Source organism: Lycorma delicatula, chromosome 4 (assembly GCF_047948215.1).
Source record: "Lycorma delicatula isolate Av1 chromosome 4, ASM4794821v1, whole genome shotgun sequence".
In the NCBI taxonomy this organism is placed as follows: Eukaryota; Metazoa; Arthropoda; class Insecta; order Hemiptera; family Fulgoridae; genus Lycorma; species Lycorma delicatula.
Window position 1 is genome coordinate 112,278,601 of NC_134458.1, and position 18,229 is coordinate 112,296,829.

The 18,229-nt window shown below is 28.1% G+C and overlaps 1 protein-coding gene across 1 annotated transcript in view; it reads right to left on the reverse strand.

The window, feature by feature from the left end:
* Positions 1 to 18,229, reverse strand: part of cv-2 (crosveinless 2-secreting protein) — a 443,209-nt gene that overhangs the window by 50,684 nt on the left and 374,296 nt on the right. The window lies entirely within an intron of this gene.

Sequence of the window (18,229 nt, forward strand, 5' to 3'; positions counted from 1 at the left end):
ATCGATCAAATAGTTCTTGAGATAAAAATAGACAAAACTGTATATAAAACTAATCGAGAACCTCTTTTATTTTAAAGTCGGTTAAAAATTCATAATGAAGGTATAAAAACAATGATAATCTGTTTAAGAAAGGTTAAATTTAATAATATAATGAGAAATATTGTGTCAGGTATTTGAACCCGGAACTTCAAATATTCACGGAGTTTAAATTACCGTTATGCCATCAAACATTACCTAATAAAGATTCATCATAATGAATATAATAAATACATGCTTATTGTAAAATTTAATTAATTACTACAATACAAAATTAATTATGAATTGAGATATATGTAAAAAATGAAACGAATCTTAAAAGAATAATTACAAAAAAAAATAATAATATATTAATGTATTTTTTTGCAAAAAAAATAAAAAAAGTACGTTCATTAATTATTATTAAAAATTTAATTTAAAAATATTTGTACTAATGACATTAGAATGCCACTAAAAATTTAAAGCGTACATCTACGCACGCACATAGACGTAAATCAATTAAATTTAGTTAAAAATATTTTGTACATGCTGATTTTCATCAAACAGAATAAAATTCAACACAATGATATCACAAAATAAAATAAAAGATTCTTTAAATTGTATAAATAAATATTTATTATTTTGCCGGAAAATGTATCTTGCATAGCTACATTAAAGTAGAAAAAGTATGGTGATCACGTTACAAATGGATTATTGAGTTTTTATTGGTCTATTTCCTTTAAGGGTTCAACTAGTTCATCTAGAACAAAAAACATATGTATGTATGTATGTGTGTCGCACTGCTTTTGGCGTTATACATAAGGATTGACCTAACTGATTTTTCCAAAATTTGGCTCTAATATTTCTATACGAGGGATTAATCAATTATTTTTTTTCAAAACTCATTATAGGGGTGGGAGTGATATTGTGAAAAAAAAAGTTCGATTCTCTTCAGAGGCATTTTAGAGGAAATTTTATTATAGAAAAATTATTACCTAGAGTAAATATATAAATAATCCCAATTTTTTTCAAAAAATCAACCCCCTTATCTCTTAAAATTTTAATATATGTTTTTTTTTGCTCTATCTCCATTCGGTTTAAATATTTTTTGAAAGTTTATATATATTACCTACATATAGCTATCAAGAAATGTTTAGAATTTCTTAAAATCATAGACCCCGGACGTAAAATACAGAAAAGTATTTGAAAACCTTCTTTTTCTTATTTTAGCCTTTATTAAAGGGGGTGTGTTAAATTTAGAGAAAACTTTACTTAAGCAAATTTGTTTAGCTTAAGCTATGAATAGCATATGAATATTTTTAGAGAAGTTTTTCTTAAAATTTATTCCTTCCGTCAAAAAAATTTATATTTTATTATATTTTTTGGCTCTTTTAATTTTTATTATTAGTAGCCAGGAAAATTATGTAATTCTTTACCAGCATTTTTTTCATATATACTCAAAAAAATGTTTAAAAAAAAAATTATATTAACAAAAATTAGTAGCACTTTGGTCTCTAATCTGGAGGTATTGGATCCGAATCCCACTCAGTCTTGGCTTTTTTTTTCATACGCTACGTTAGCAATCGTACATACTTCATTAAATGAAACTGCAAACAAAAGTTGTATATCAGTCTGTAATTGCTAAATGTTAATAAATAAACAATACTGTAAAAATAAATTATTACAACGTATTCAGTATTGAAAAATTTACGAAGAAATAATAATTTATTATGGTGATTTTAGGAACATAAGAAGTTTCCAGTAGATAATCCAAAAAGTCAGTAAGTCACGGATCTTTACGAGCACAAACCATCACAGATATTTCAGATCAGCACGCAAGCGTGCGGCTTACACACACGCACCTGTATATATATATATATATAAAACGGCTGGTATGAAAAACTTTTCCTTATTTCAATAAACTTAAAGTTTTTGCTTATAAATAGGTATTCTGATCGTGTCCTTCAGATGGCCTTGAATAGACTGTGAAGTTCAAATGGATGGAGGACGTTGGCCAAGTGAGTTCGCGGCCCAGACCCCTGGCATCTCGGCATGGACAAGAAGGCCTCTACCTACACCTCACATAAATTTATATAAAACATACCCATACACATACAAATACACACACGCGCGCGCTCATACACACACACACACACACACACATTTCACCACCATACGTACCAATACTACGAGTACATACTATTATTATCTCTAGTGTTACTAGGACTGTTTTACAACTACTAGTAATAACACTATTACACACTCACATAATATATATATATATATAGATATATAAACAACTCTTCTCGATAAACTTGGCACCGGATACGTTTAGACTATAGCTAAAGAAATTGACCCACATGTTTTTAAGATGTTTGTATCTTTATCTTCTTCCACTCCACTTTCATACTAACTTATTTCTCTTTACAATAAAATACTTATATTTAAATAGTTCTATTTAACATATACTAGTTATTTTGAGAGCAGTAGATCTCGAGTGTATTTTGTACCATTACCCGTAAAAATAATGTAAAGTTAAAAAAATAAATTAACTAATAGAATTTTAAAGAAATAATTTTAGATTTTGTTCAATACGATTTTCCAAACCATCTTAGAAAAAAGACAAACTTAGTAAAACGTTTCTCAAGAAAATAATTAATTTTGACGTGTAAAAGCTTACAAGTAATTTTAACAATTGAAAATTTATATATTTACAACTCTATAAAAAATAAAAATTAAGATCTGTAAAATAGAATTTCCTTGAGATATAATTTTCCGATAGTTTCCTAAATTCCTTCTTTAACTGTTTATTCAAATTTAACTACTATGCTCTAAAGTTTTAAGAGAAATTCCTGAAATCTATTCATTTTAGCCTTTCTTTTTCCTGTTTAGCCTCCGGTAAATACCGTTCAGATAATACTTCAGAGGTTGTATGAGGATGATATGTGTGAGTGTAAATGAAGTGTAGTCTTGTACATTCTCAGTTTGATCATTCCTGAGATGTGTGGTTAATTGAAACCCAACCACCAAAGAACACCGGTATCCACGATCTAATATTCAAATCCATTCATTTTAGCCTGAAAATTATAAATGTCAACCTCAAAAGATTTTGTGCAATATAGTTAAAAAAGATATAAAAGCATCCGGTAACAGGTAATATTCTTTAAACATAATTTATTATATTGAATAATGAAAAATTAAATGCAGTCATTTATCATGTTTTAATTTTTTCATATTTGGAACGAAGTTATTATTTATTTATTTTTAAATCGATTGTTTGACTGGTTTCATGCAACTTCAATCCATTTTATTTATTTGAATCTGTTAACCTTCGCATATATCTTTTATATTCTTCATCTTCACTAACCGCCTATTATTTAAAAAAAATTAGTAATCATTCTTTTTTTTTTAACAAAAAATAATATTTACAAGCAAGTATGACTTTATCTACATGGAACTCTATGGACAATTCTACCTTCACCTCCATGCAAAAAATGAATTCAAAACACATTCTGTCAAGCTTAAACTTTCATTAGATCATTTTTCTACTGCATGAAGTTTCTTTTATATATAAGACAATTTTTTCTACGCCTAAATTTTCATGCCTAAATTATCTATTTTCATATGCATAGAAAATTATCATTTTCTATGCCTAAACATATTTATGATGAGCTAATGTTTCTTCAAACCAGACTAGATCTCAACGAAAGAGATGTGATGGACAAAATGTATCACCAATTATTTTTAAATAGTATTCTTAATAGTGTTTCGTATCTTACTGAATTCATTCTGTAGAATTCATTGTAGGATAAAAACAATGTCTCGTATTAAAATTCTCAAAAAAAAAGATGGAATCGACCACCTAATTCACGTCATTACTCGATTTATTTTCAATCAAAAGCACACGGGACTTGACCACACTTGACCGGTCCGCCAAAAGGGATTGAAATACCTAAAAAATGTAACTTTATTCAACTATGCTAAGAGAGTTTTAAAGAAATACTGAGTTTCACTTTTATTTTTTCATTTGAATAGTTTGAATTTCATACATAATTGGATTAGATGAGTTCTCTCACTAACACCGCTTCAGTACCTTTTTTAATTTCAAGAAGATTGAGGGTCTATATTAGAAATGCACTCACGGAAAAAATGCTTTTTACTCAGGTAATTTAAGTTGCTCGACATCCGGTGCATTTTAAATGGAGCTGGAGCGCCTGCAGTTAAAGAAAGGACAATTACTGGTCCAAGCAGTAATACACGAATTTCCTGTAATCTGAAGTTAGCAGAGGTGACAAAATCGGTGTCAGCTCGAAGTAGATGTTAGAATCTAATTTTTCCCCACATTGCTAAATGAAAACATAAACTATATAAAACAATTTTAAAGACAAACTATAAAAAAAACTTTACGTGTCCAAGCAGCCCAATTATTTCCAAATAAGAGAATAACTTACTCTGAAATTTCTTTCGGTGGACCGGTCAAGTATGGTCAAAGTCCCGTGTGTTTTTGATTGAAAATAAATCGAGTAACGATGAGGGTTATGTGGTCGATTCCATTTTTACTTCTTTGTATGAAGTAAAGAAAGTATTGTGATCGCGAAAAATTTCGGTTATCAGATTTTAACGGAAATATTCATTTTCACTATCCCTGAATGCATTATTACTAGTTTAGGCGTGACGTCCGTACGTACGTACGTATGTATGTATGTATGTCGCATAACTCAAAAATAATTAGCCGTAACATGTTCACATTTTGGATTTAGGACTGTTGTAACAACTAGTTGTGCACCTCCCCTTTTGATTGCAATCGACTGGACCAGAAGTGTCCAAAAAACCTCAAAATCCAAAAGATTTGAATTTTGGACTTTTTCTTAACTGCAGTAATAAAGGTCTCATTGAGAGCTTTTTAACGATATGTCATACGTGGTGCTTATTTTCATTGGTTCCAGAGTTATAGCGAAATGAAATTTTAATTAATGAAATATCTGAATATTACAAGAGGAAGACACATTGGTTCGAATCAGACTTCATTTCCTTTTTATTTTTTAATCTTTTTGTTGATTTAAATATATCGATTTATTAATAATTATTAACCTCTGATTGTAAAAAAAATGTTTACAATAAATAATAATTCAATAATAACAATAAAAAATTTTAAAAAAAATATGAAAAAATATCTTAGTTATTAATGAAATAAAGTTTTATGTACTTTTCATTTTAAAAAAATGTGTAAATGTAATTTAATAGGGGTACAAGGAAGTCAAGGTGTCCACATCAGATTTTTTTCTATGAGAATTTTAATACGAGACGTATATTTTTTATCCTACAATGAATTCTACAGGACGAATTCAGTAAGATATGAAACACTATTAAGAATACTATATTTAAAAATAAATGGAGATACATTTTGTCCATCACATCTCTTTCATAGAGATATAATATATAAATATATTATATAGATTACTCAAAATAATAAATTTTATGTCGTATTTTTTTTTTAATTTTGTTTTCTCCTTCTCGAAATATAATTTTTGTAGTCTATCTCTTTCATTCGTACTAGAAATATAATATTATAATTATAAAATAATATTAACAAAAAATTTAAAGAAATAAAAATGAATATAAAAGAACGTAAACATTTACTAAAAAAAAACAGAAATGGTGATAGTTGTAAAAAGACGGAGTTAAACGTTAAAAACTACAGGACTCTAACGTGAATGTGTGAATAGCCAAGCAGATGCGTCTGGTGTACAAATTAGAACTGCTAGCTATTTTTTTTTGTATTATTATTATTATAATAGTCCTGTCAGCTTATGCCAGCTGTCTAACAAGTTGAACTAACTAGCAATAAGCGACCTTGCCTATTTTACTATGATATACCACTTAACTAAAGAAAACAAACTGCTACAAGTACACCACATAACCTCAAATGTTTATTTTATTGATATTAAGACATGGTTTATCTATTTTTTTTTTAAATCAAGAAAAAGTACAGCTAAGATATATATATTCAACATGAACATTGAGATTTCATACAAAATTTATTCGTGTATTGCAGACAAATAAAACACAATATGTACGTGTATATATATTACGTGTGTATATATGTATGTATATATATATATATATATATGGTATATCTGTGTACGTGCGGGCCTGTGTAAAAAAATCCATAGTCTATGCTTACTAAATTAAAATTTATGTTCTAGAGCTATATAATTTTATTTTTATTTTTCATTTTAATAGCTCCATTAAGTTAACCACATTTGGTTAAAGTTCAAACAGAAAAAAAAAAACAGTAAATTAGACTGAAAATGAAATATTTTTTTTTTTGTATTGAAGAAAAAAAGGTTTATTATCTATTTATTTTAGATTTCAGTATTTGCTTTTATCGACTTTCCGAAGAAAAGTCCGGTGTTACTTTCGGTTGTATGGTAATATGGTGGGGGGGGGGGAAAGGTAATAATGATTTTTTTTTGTTTTGAGGTATGAGGAGTACGAAAATACCATTTACTTAAAATCGGGTTTCGTTACACACACACAAACACACACAGATATAGGCTTATTTATAAAATTTTGTGGCTCGAAAACCTCCAAAACTACTAAGTCAATTTCATTGAAATTTAGATATGCTGTAGTGGTGCATCTGAAGTTGTGAATGTAAGAATTTGATAAAGATGGGTTGAATAGTTCTTTAGTTACCCTCAATTTAAGGTTAAGATTTGAGATAATTTTTACTGTGTAGTGGTGTATTTTTCATTCGCGCTTATGCAGTGAATCATAGTGGTGAATGAGTAAAACTTATTATTTTTTTTTTTGTTTCTTATCGTAATGCTATTTGACGTGTTATGTTATATTGGAATGAATAGATACGTTTTTAAAAGGAAACAAAATAAAATAACGAAAAATCGGCAATAATTTTTATCTTCACCTTGATATTACGATAAATTTGGCTGGTAGCTACCATATTGAAGTTCTAGGTTCGATTCTAAAAAGAATGGATAATTTTTTTTGAGATTTAATCTTCGTTAATCAATGTTTCATTATTGGAAGTAATCTTACTAAATTTCAGGTTTTTATTTTAATGCAGTTTGGTAATTTAGATAACTGAGTTTCTTTACTCTTTCCACTCCTTTTAAAAAATTTATCAAAGTAAAAATTAGCAATTATAAAACATATTTTATAGCAATATTTAACATTTAAGTTATATGAAATTTGTGAAACCAGCATTCATTTAAATCGGTAAATTGAAATTTTTTGAGAAGGGGTGATTTATTTAAAAAAGGAAACTGATTACATTTAGCAGTTATAACGGAAATGAAATAAATAGGTAAAATAAAAAAATTTACCCTTCCAGAATTTCACACTGAAATATGTTAAACGCTATCTTTGTGCATCTGACCTATTAAACGGATTAAAAAAAAAATTACGGATTTTCATTTATAAAAGTCATCCTTTTTCTTTTTCCTGTTTAGTCTCTGGTAATTACCTTTTACTTCAGAGGATTAATTACCTTACTTCAGAGGATGAATGAGGATGATATGTATGCGTGTAAATGAAGTGTAGTCTTGCACAGTCTCCGTTCGACCATTCCTGAGGTGTGTGGTTAAATGAAACCCAATCACCAAAGAACACCGGTATCCACGATCTAGCATTCAAATCCATGTAAAAATAACTGACCTTACCAGGACTTGAATGCTGGAACTCTCGACTTCTAAATCAGCCGATTTGGGAAGACGCGTTCACCACTGGACCAACCCGGTGGGTTTATAAAAATCATCCTACAAAATTTTAAGTCTACGTTAACCCCATCATGATATATAAAGAAAAATAGATGCAAACATAATTTTCTTTATAAATTTCTTTTTGGTAGATCTAGACGTTTCATTGCTTCCTGAGTTAAAAAAATACATATACCTTAACATATCGTTTATGACACGGTAGAAATATTTCCCATTAATTACTATGGCTGTTGAGAAAGTTCTCAGCTTGACACAGACATGACGCAAGTTTGGTCAAATGACTTTGATATATGTCAATTATGATCCTTTAGATGGTATACTGCAAAGTTTCAGACGCGTGCGTTTAGTTGTTTGTTTGTAGTGGTCGAGTAAAGCAAACAAGCTTTGAAATTTTCTGAAAAGTGAATAACATTGAAGTTCGAGCATTATAAAGATCTTTGTTTTAAAAGGATTAACCCTATCGGATATACAAATAGAATTAGATTCCACTTTAAAGGAATATTCCGTTTCGTTTCGACGTTTTGAATAAGGCAATGCAAAAAGAAGCTAAGAATACTGCTAAAATCGTCGTAATATTCTATATTATAATATGACGTTTTTCCGGAAAAATTAACGCATTAAAGACCCTTAGCAGTTGGAAATTACTATAGACTGAGACATAAAACGAGTCTCATAGCCCAGCTGCACATATAAAAAAAGATCCGGAATCTGGTCTCACAGTATTCAACCTATTATAACGTATTTGATCTCGCACAGTACAAAAATATTGATCAGAGGTGTACTGGTTAAAGAGGCTATGTTATTTCGAGAAATTCTGAGTGGAGGTATTAATATGGTTTTATATTTATGGAGAGATTATGAAATCGCTTCATTTCAATTATAATTATAATTTATGGAGAGATTCGCTCTCTGAGTGGATCTTTTGGTTCGTTTACTGGACCCTATATATAGAGCTTTTCTTTTTTATGCTAGCCATCCGTTTCCGTTGGCATCAATCCTTTTTTTTTCATGTTATTTAGTAAGTTTTGGTTAGATAATAACTGAATCTGGGTTAAAGATATGAAGACTTGTGAACTTAATGCATGTTCGGTAATTTGTGTTATCTAGTGAAGGAGGAGTTCTTTATATATATATTCATCCTCTTTTTATATAAATTTATCCATTGGTTGTATGAAAAGCCCAAACTGAAGTTAAAGTACTTACAGGATCTCTCTCCTAATATGAACCTGAATAAAAGACGGTTTTATAATTCAAAACAATTTTTATGTACATTTTGGTTACTAAAATATAGCTGAAATATTATAGTTTGGCCGTCATGACCGTTACAAAGTGTCTCCACAAATCTGGTAAAAACTGAAGCAGAAGGACAGCGGTTTGAAATTGTATAATATCATAACTCAACCGTTCATCGGTTGATGTTTTCGTATTAAATTAACATTATTAAAGTATAATTCTTTCAAAAGTATTAAAAATAATTTTCGTATGTCACGGCAGCCACCGCTCAAGCTAAATTATTCCTGCTGTACATAACTGTTACTTAAGTTGCACTTGAAATCTACAAATCTGTTTTAATATTTAACATTTTAAATCTAAAAACTAAAAAAATCATTTCTAGTGAAGTAAAAAATTTACGATAATTAATAATATATACAATCTATTTTATATTATTACTTATAAAAAAAAAATACGTGTTTAAATATTCTAGAATGAACGAATGTAATGTTGGTATGTATGACTACTACGTATAATTCACTGACTACATATACTTTCAGAGAGAGATTTTAAATATTCTGAGCAAGAATTTAAAGATATTTAGAAAAACGATTCGAAACCATCATTAGCCCTTAACTTCAGAATTTAAAAATTTTTTGTTTTAGTTAAAAAATCATTATTTAAAACTGTAAATCTTGAAAATTTTGTATCAAATTTTTATTTTTCGAGTAAGAAAAATTATTTTAGCAGTTCTACATTAATACATAATTGTAATAATGACATGAAAATTAATTTTTTAATAAATAATATAATATTTTTTATACTTGAATTATAATCGTATAGAAATTATTCATTTATGTGGGTACAAAATTATGTATCTATTAATAAATAAATAGAAACTATTATCGAAATAGTATTAAAACTAATATTAGGCTTAAAAAAATCGAATTTCAATGATCAAAAATATATATCAAATAAGTAATGAATAAAGAAATTATAAACAAATATACTTATATAAAGTGGTGAATATTACATTAAATAAATAATATTAACTTTAACATGACCGCAGTTTTTGAGGCGCCGAGAAGAAATTATGTTTGAAATAAATCTAACCGCAAAAGAAACCTTGAAAAGGATTAAATTAAATAAAATAATAAAAAAAAGAATTAAAAAATAAAAAATGATAAAAAATAATATTCATATTAGGCTATACAAATCAACTAATAGACAACACGTGACCGTATTAATTTGCGCATAAAGCTGGTATATTAATGTTTATACATTCGATTAATTTTTACCTTCCGAAAAATAAAAAAATGAATATTTATGTACTTCGTTACTTATTATAAATAATATTATATTTATAATTCAAATTTTAAGATAAAAAATAAGTACACTAATCTAATTTTTTTTTTTGCTGAATTTTTTAAACAATCGGTTTCCTGAAAAACATTTTGAAATCATAATTAAATCGAATGAGGGGATATTAGAATGAGACCATCCATAAACAGCATTAAAATTTACAATAAAGAATGAAATAAAAAGTAATGTCACCCAAATACATTTCACCATTAAATAAGCTTAACTTTGCAGCATTTATACTTTTGAAGCCTTACCTCACAATGAATTTACGGTCTTGCGTCTTAATTGTGCGGATGTTTTTATTTTCATGATAATATAAAATATACCCATATTTAAAAATTTAACTATTAAAAATCTTAAGCTGAATTAATTTTATTAACTTTTTTCCATTTGTAGATTTAAATTAAAATGTAATGACGTCTCGATAATTCATGGAAATAGACAACGTTTGCGGTGTTTCAAATATTCTGAAAAAAATCATTAATAGAAACTTTCCCAGAAATTATTATTTATTTAATGTTTTTTAGACTCAAATAACTAAACAATCTGTGCCCTTCGAGTAATTAACAGATGTGTTGTGTGTCTAAAATTGACTTTAAGGAGAGAAAGCCTAATAGCAATTAACTTTTCTATATTCTGTTTTAAGGTGATACCCTATTATATAATGTTGAATTTTTAGCAGTTTTAATCAGAAAATTTGATTTAGATATAAAGTGAGTCACGATAATAAAAAAAACAATATGGCCACCTTATCAGTTGAGGCCTACTTTTTGCGATAACTCTGTTGTTTGTCGTCGAATTTTTACGACTAAGGTGTCATTTTGTTTACAAATAATGATTCATAATTTTTATGCGAGTAATACTACTAAATTTGATAAATCTAATAATGCCTAGGATATTTAAGATTGAAAAATTGAAACAACCGCCATTTTGAAATTTGTCAACGAAGAGTATCGTTATTTTTTTCTCATTAAAAAATGTAAGTTTAAAATAAAGGACAAAATTTTATTGCATTATCTCCAACCGTTCTTGAAAAATATTTTTTTTCTTAAAAAACACAAAGTGGCAGACAGACTATGCGTTTTCGGGCCTAAGTTTACTGGACATTTTTTCTTGTATGTTAAGTAGAATCACTTCGTAGTGTTTAGCCTCATCTTTTAAGGACACCCGGTGTATATGGTTAAAAACTGAGGAGTCTATTCATAATCAGCTAGATGAATTAACATTTTAAGGAAAAAAAGATACTTCAAAAAGGGAGATGACTATCGTTATGGACATTAAAGTAGAAATGGTTGTGATGCCTTGTCTCCTACATTAGGATTTTCCCTAATTAAAGTTTTAAATAAGAAGTGCACGGTAAAACTGGAAGGAATAAAAAATATCCAGAATTTATGTGTTTGTGACATTAAAGAGAGTAATGAATTGAAGAGGTAGATTTACTTAATTTTCATGAAGAAAAGAAAAACATCATCAATTTAAAGATATCAGTAAAAAAATTTGTAACTTTACGCTTCCTAACAATACAAAATTAAATAATCCTGTTTATCAAAAGATGTAATCTATTACAATATATTACTTCTTTTTACAAAGATTTTTTTGAATGATGAATTAATTCACTACAAAACTTTCAAAGGAGCTTGTGCGTACAAGTATGAAAATTGGTATTTATAACTCATGAAAAATGCCTGGCCAGGATTCGAACCTGGGTCCTCCAAGTAAAAGGCCAAAATGCTACCACTCCGCTACGGAGTGGTAAATCTCAAAAAGATTTTATGAAAATATATTTATCAATGAGTTATGAATCAAGAAAATGGATAAAATATTTTATCACTGAAAAGCAAAAGGTAATATTTTTCCTATTGTAATTTAATCTTTTTAAAATTGGTGGCATACATAAATACAATCAATAATTTATTAAACCATAACTTGCGTCAACTTCGAAACGATGAAATTAATAATCATTATTTTAAACTTTTTATTGCATCTTTTGAAAACTTATTTTATTAAATTTTTTCAAATTACATTTCTATATACCCATATAATATAGGTACGCGTAAAAATTCTGGCAAGTATTGCATGACTTCTGGCTATGCCAGTCAAGTCACACAAGACCTTGCTCAGCTTTTATTATATCCTATTATTATATGTAATAATTATTAATTTTCTCTATTACTATTATATAATTATAATATAATTCTTATATGAAACATTAACCTATATATAAAAATGTTCATATATAAGTTAAGGTTTAGTAAACCTTCTCTAAATCTAACACCCCCTTTCCTTCAATAAAGTCTTAATTAAGAAAAAGAGAATTTTCAGAAAACATTTTTTTTATTTTAATTCTGGGGTCTGTAATAAAAAAAAAAAAAAACTGTAGATATTTCTTGATGTATGGGGTATAAATCATATGCGATTTAGACCTCTCTATATCTGACATACATAGACCTCTAGAAACACAGATATCTCTAGATACGTAGATTTCTCTATGTATTAGGTATAAGTGTTCAACAAATTTTGAAAAATATTTAACCCGAAGAGATATTTGGCAAATGAACAAAAAAAAAATAATAATTTTAATTGTAAGATGAGTGGAGTTGATATTTTGAATTTTTTTTTTTTATTATTATTTACAGCATTGCAGATAAAGTAATGCTATAATTTACCTACAATTTCTTACGTTTCTTGACCTGAAAAATTGAAAAAAATAACTCCCGGAACTTCAACTCCCATAGTTTTCATGATATTCAAAAAAATTCAGTGACTATAAATAAAATTTCATAAATAAAAAATTTGCATTAGAGTTCTCTCTAAAATACCTTTGAAGAAAAAATAAATTGGTTTTTCGCGATATCCCCCACCACTAAATAATTCTTAAAAAATATGCATAAGATCAATGCCCCATATATAGAAATATTTGAGCCAAACTTGAAGAAAATCAGTTCGGTCAAACCTGATATATAAGGCCAAAAGCGGTGCTCCACAAGTACATATATATTATTATTTTGGTCTAGATGAAGTAGTTTGACCCTAAAACGTAAAGATTTCCAAAAAGTCAGATACCCTATTTTTGACATGACCATACTTTCCCTTTTAACATAGTTATATTCGCTGGGAAAGTAAAATGAGCTATTTTTATAGGTAAAAACCATACAAGAAAGGCAAAAAATGAGAATTCTATGCTTTGATAAAAAGAAAGTAATTAATGTAAAAAATAACGGAAGAAGATTACTATGAAACGTGTAAGAAGACCATAATATTCAGGGTGATACGAAAGAGAAATAATTTTAAAACTAATTCTTGAGTTTGAAATGAAAAACGTTCATACAAACATATGTCTGTGAAAGCTTTGTTATCAAGTTACGGCTAGCGAATTATTTCGCCCGGATTTCAGTTTCCCCGGAGAAGTGAGGTTATATTAAAATTTTTAAGGCGTTATATAAAATAAACGTGATAATTTCTTATCTTGTTTGACCTGAAAAATAAATCCCAGGACTGTATGTCCCGTAGTTTTCATGTTATCCAACGTAAAACAAAATAATTCGGTAACGAAAAACACGTTTTTTTAGGTTTGAAGTAGATTAATTTTATTAAATGACTAATAAATGCGGAAAAGTTATTATCAAAACTTGTAGAGAATTTAATTATGAGAAAACTTATGTAATAAAGAATAGGACAAAATCAACTTTTATTATTAAAAACAGAACAGAACAATACTTTCTTTTTTATTTTATTTTTAAATTTGTACGTTGCAATCTGTTCAACTAGTGAACAATAAGCAATCCTCCCACGGTCCAGTGATATGAATGACATGTAAATGAGTAGTAGTCTTGTACAGTCTCAAACCGACCATTCCTGAAACGTGTGATTAATTGAACCCTAACAACCAAGGTTCACCCGTATCCACTGTCTAGTATACAAATCCGTAAAAAAGCAACTAACTTTTACTAGGCTGTCAATCGCAGAACCACTGACTTCGAAAATCAGCTGTTAAACAAATGATTTACGAAGATGAGTTATCCACTAGACCAGCCCGGTTGGCTGGAACAAAACTTATCCCAGAGATATTACGAATTTGTAAAAATTAAAAACAGCTGTTTTAGTACAATAAATTTAGACTCTAAGCCAATAAACTCTAGTTGACTCTAACCCAATAAACTCTAAGTTAATGACTCTACTGCAATAAATTTAGTACTCGACATAACAATGCGCTCTTTTGGGCATGTGTGTATGAATTTTTTTTTCATTTGAAGCTCTAGAATCAGTTTCCAAATTATTTCCTTTTCATCCTGAATCAAAGTATCTATTATTATTTGGCTTAATTTTCAATATATATATATATTTTTTTTTTTTTTGGTTTCATGATATCACCATATAAGCTGGAACTTGAGCGTGGGATATGAAGAATGGAATTTGGTTGTGTATGAAAAATGAAATTCTTGACCATTTTATATTAATATAAAATGTAGAACTTTGAATGTATTTATAATCGACTACTGTTTTTTTAAAGCCTCTGGGTCCACCTTTAGGTATCGTTTCAGAGGATGAGATGAAATAACAATTTTGTAGCCTGTGAAAATGCCGTGCTTGACCAGGGTTTGATCCCGGGACCTCCAGATGAAAGGTCGAGACGCTACTTCTCGCGCCACGTATGCCGGCACCACTTTTTATATCTAGGGAATGTTAAAATAAATTTTTCAACCGTTTTTCTGTAATTTTTATATAAATATATTTCTATTATCTAATGAAATAAGTTAATATGCATTAGATAAGTTGTAACAAAGCAATAATAAATGAAATTGATAATAAATAAATAAAAATAGATGTTTCAACCATTTATGTAGACCAAGCAATTTTTAATTAAAAACTTTTCCACTTAAATTGTGTAGAAGAACCTTATTTAAATATTGTTTTCCAAAAAATCATACTCTACCAAGTGATAGCGTCTTAGCCTTTCATCGGGAAGTTCCGGAACTATCCTAGTCAGGCATGGATAGATTTTTCATATCCTAAAATTTTTTTCGTTTTCATATTCTCACATACAACCTTCTGCAGTGAATTAATTCATCGAGCAAAAAAAAGAATGTTAATATTAAATATATACATGAAAAAATGATTTTAAATTCTGTATTTTATTTTTATTTACCAAAATTGAGAGGGGTAACAATCAAAACAAAAAAGTTAAAAACGCAAAAAGGAGGGATTATTGTACTGTTTTTTCCCATAACTATGTTGTGTGTATTGCATAACTAGAGCCTTATCAAGTAGAATGTCACGGGTTGTATGTAATACTGTATTTAGTAATCAACTGTAATCTGTAACATTTAAGTAAATTTTAACAAGAAATAGAATACATATTAAGATAAAAAATTATTCATAAAAAATATATTCTAAAACTTCGTTTATTTAAGTAAAGAAAACTATAAAATTTTAAACAAAGCTTTTATTATTTTTCTTATAATTCAATTAATTAAAATCTAATTTTAAGTTTTTTAAAATCTATAACTTCAATAAGAAAAATAATTATGTGCAAAAAACATCGACTGATTGATTTTTAATTACTGCTTAGTTTAATAAAAAAATAAACCTTACTTGTGGAAGATCTATCTCATAATATTAATCTACGTTTACTCATATATAGGACAATTTTTGTCTTTACTTTATTATTAATTAATGCTTCTGTGAAATTTAATTTCCTTTAGTATAGTATCTAACAATAGAAAATAACAAACAATTCTTTACAGTTTACAAAAGCAAAAATTTATAACGTATTAAAAAAAAAATTTAATTTTCACTTCATACATTTGCTAATCATTTACAAATCCATTTGTAGCTTTGATAAACAAATAAATAAAAAATAACAAACGATGATATCCATGAAAGATTAGTTTAAAAAAGAGAATAAAAATTGATCACAAAAGAAAAAATAAAGAATGAGAAGGAAGACTGTTGAATGTGTAGGCGAAGAAGAGAGGCTATATTGAAGCCCTCAAGCATAATATAACAATTACAAATCCAAATTAATTCGCAGTTCAGCTTAGTTCTATCAGTGTTACCACTACAACAAATATATACTCTACTATTATTGTTACACTAAAACCACTGCCACCAATTCCAGCCTTGCCTGAAGCAATAACGATCAAATTTCAAAACTACAAACAACTTTTTATGTATATTTTTTTAAATTTTATCTTTGTTTAATTCTATTATTATTATTATTTGTTAATTATTACACCACCTTACTGTATTCAAGTGTGACTAATTTTCTTAATATAAAGTGCCATGAACGAACTAGTTTTTATTTTTTTAAGATATTTTCTAGCGTAAAATAAACAAACACATACATACACACCCATACACAAACAAACAATGAAACAAATGATTCATTTAACTTAACAGTAAGAATTCGTTATTTATAAACTCGCTTTTTTTTTGTCAATATATACTTTAAATTAATTTAATTAAATGTGAAATTAACGGAAAGATCTAGTTATTTTTACAAGTGTTCTGCAATCCAATTGACTAGTTCCATTATAGCACTTTTCCTCAATCTTAATTCAGTTAATGAAAGAATTAACTAAACTAAGAATTTTAGATACTAGCAAGATTAATAATAAAAGAAAATTTGTGAAAGTTATAGTTAAAAATACAGTTAAATTAACAATTCATTTACAATTTGTACTTATATTAAAATATGGACATTTATTCCATTCTTTGTAACACTTCAGGACTGAAAAAAAATTATTTTAATTCTTTATTTTTGAGGTAAGAGGCCTTATAAAAAAAAATACTTATTTAAAGGAAATAATCATCGGGAAGACCGTTAAGAAGTACCTAGATGAAGGACTTAGATGCCGAGACATGTTTCGGAACGTACAAAAGGGTGACTCACATCTCCTCGGGAATAAAACTTCGGTGACGGTCATGTCCCTCAAGCCGGACTTCGGCAATCTACGTAGCATCTTCTGTAGATGCTGCTCGTAATCTCCACGCTATAGACAGGATATGTCAGCTGGCGTATCGTAAGATGGATAGGAGGAAGCAAAGTGCTTCAGGTGCTGAGATTCGGGTCGTCTTACCTCTGAAGTGTAAGGGGCTCGACCGCTCAGCACTTTGCTTTAACTGTGACAAGACCGGACACAAAAAGATCGAGGGCAAAGAAGGTCATAGATAGGTAGTCCTACGATGCGATTAGCCAAAGGACTTATAGCAAAGAGTACTCAAATCTTTATATTAATGATGGACGTTCAGAGGTGAATAATTCCTCCTGAATCTATCTCCCTTGGAGGTGAGTTCATATTAAAGCAGATCAAACCTCAAGGTGGAGTAAAAAAAATCATCGAATTGGTTTTTTTTTTCATTATAGACTAAACATTTTTAATTACTTCTGAATACACAGAATAAAGAAAATAAAAATCTGATAGGATATCACATGACATCCTTGTATGCCTGTTAAATTACTATACACATTTTATTAAAATTAAAAGCACATAACATTTTATTTCATTAATAACTTCTGATATTTTTTCATACTTGTTTTTATTGTTATTATTGAATTACTACTTACCGAAAAAGTTTGTTTACAATCAGAGGTTAATGATTATTAATAGATCAATATAATTAGATTAAAAAAAGTTAAAAAATAAAAGAAAATGAAGTCTGATTCGAACCGATGTGCCTCCCCCTTATAAGATCCAAATATTTCATTAAATAAAATTTCATTTGGCTATAACTCTGGAACCAATGAAAATAAGTACCATTTATGATATATCGTTGAAAAGCTCTCAATGAGGGCTTATTACTGCAATTACAAATTAAAAAAATTCAATTGTTTTGAATTCTGGGCTTTTTTGGACACTTCTTGTCCAGTCAATTGCAATCAAAAGGAGAGGTGCACAACT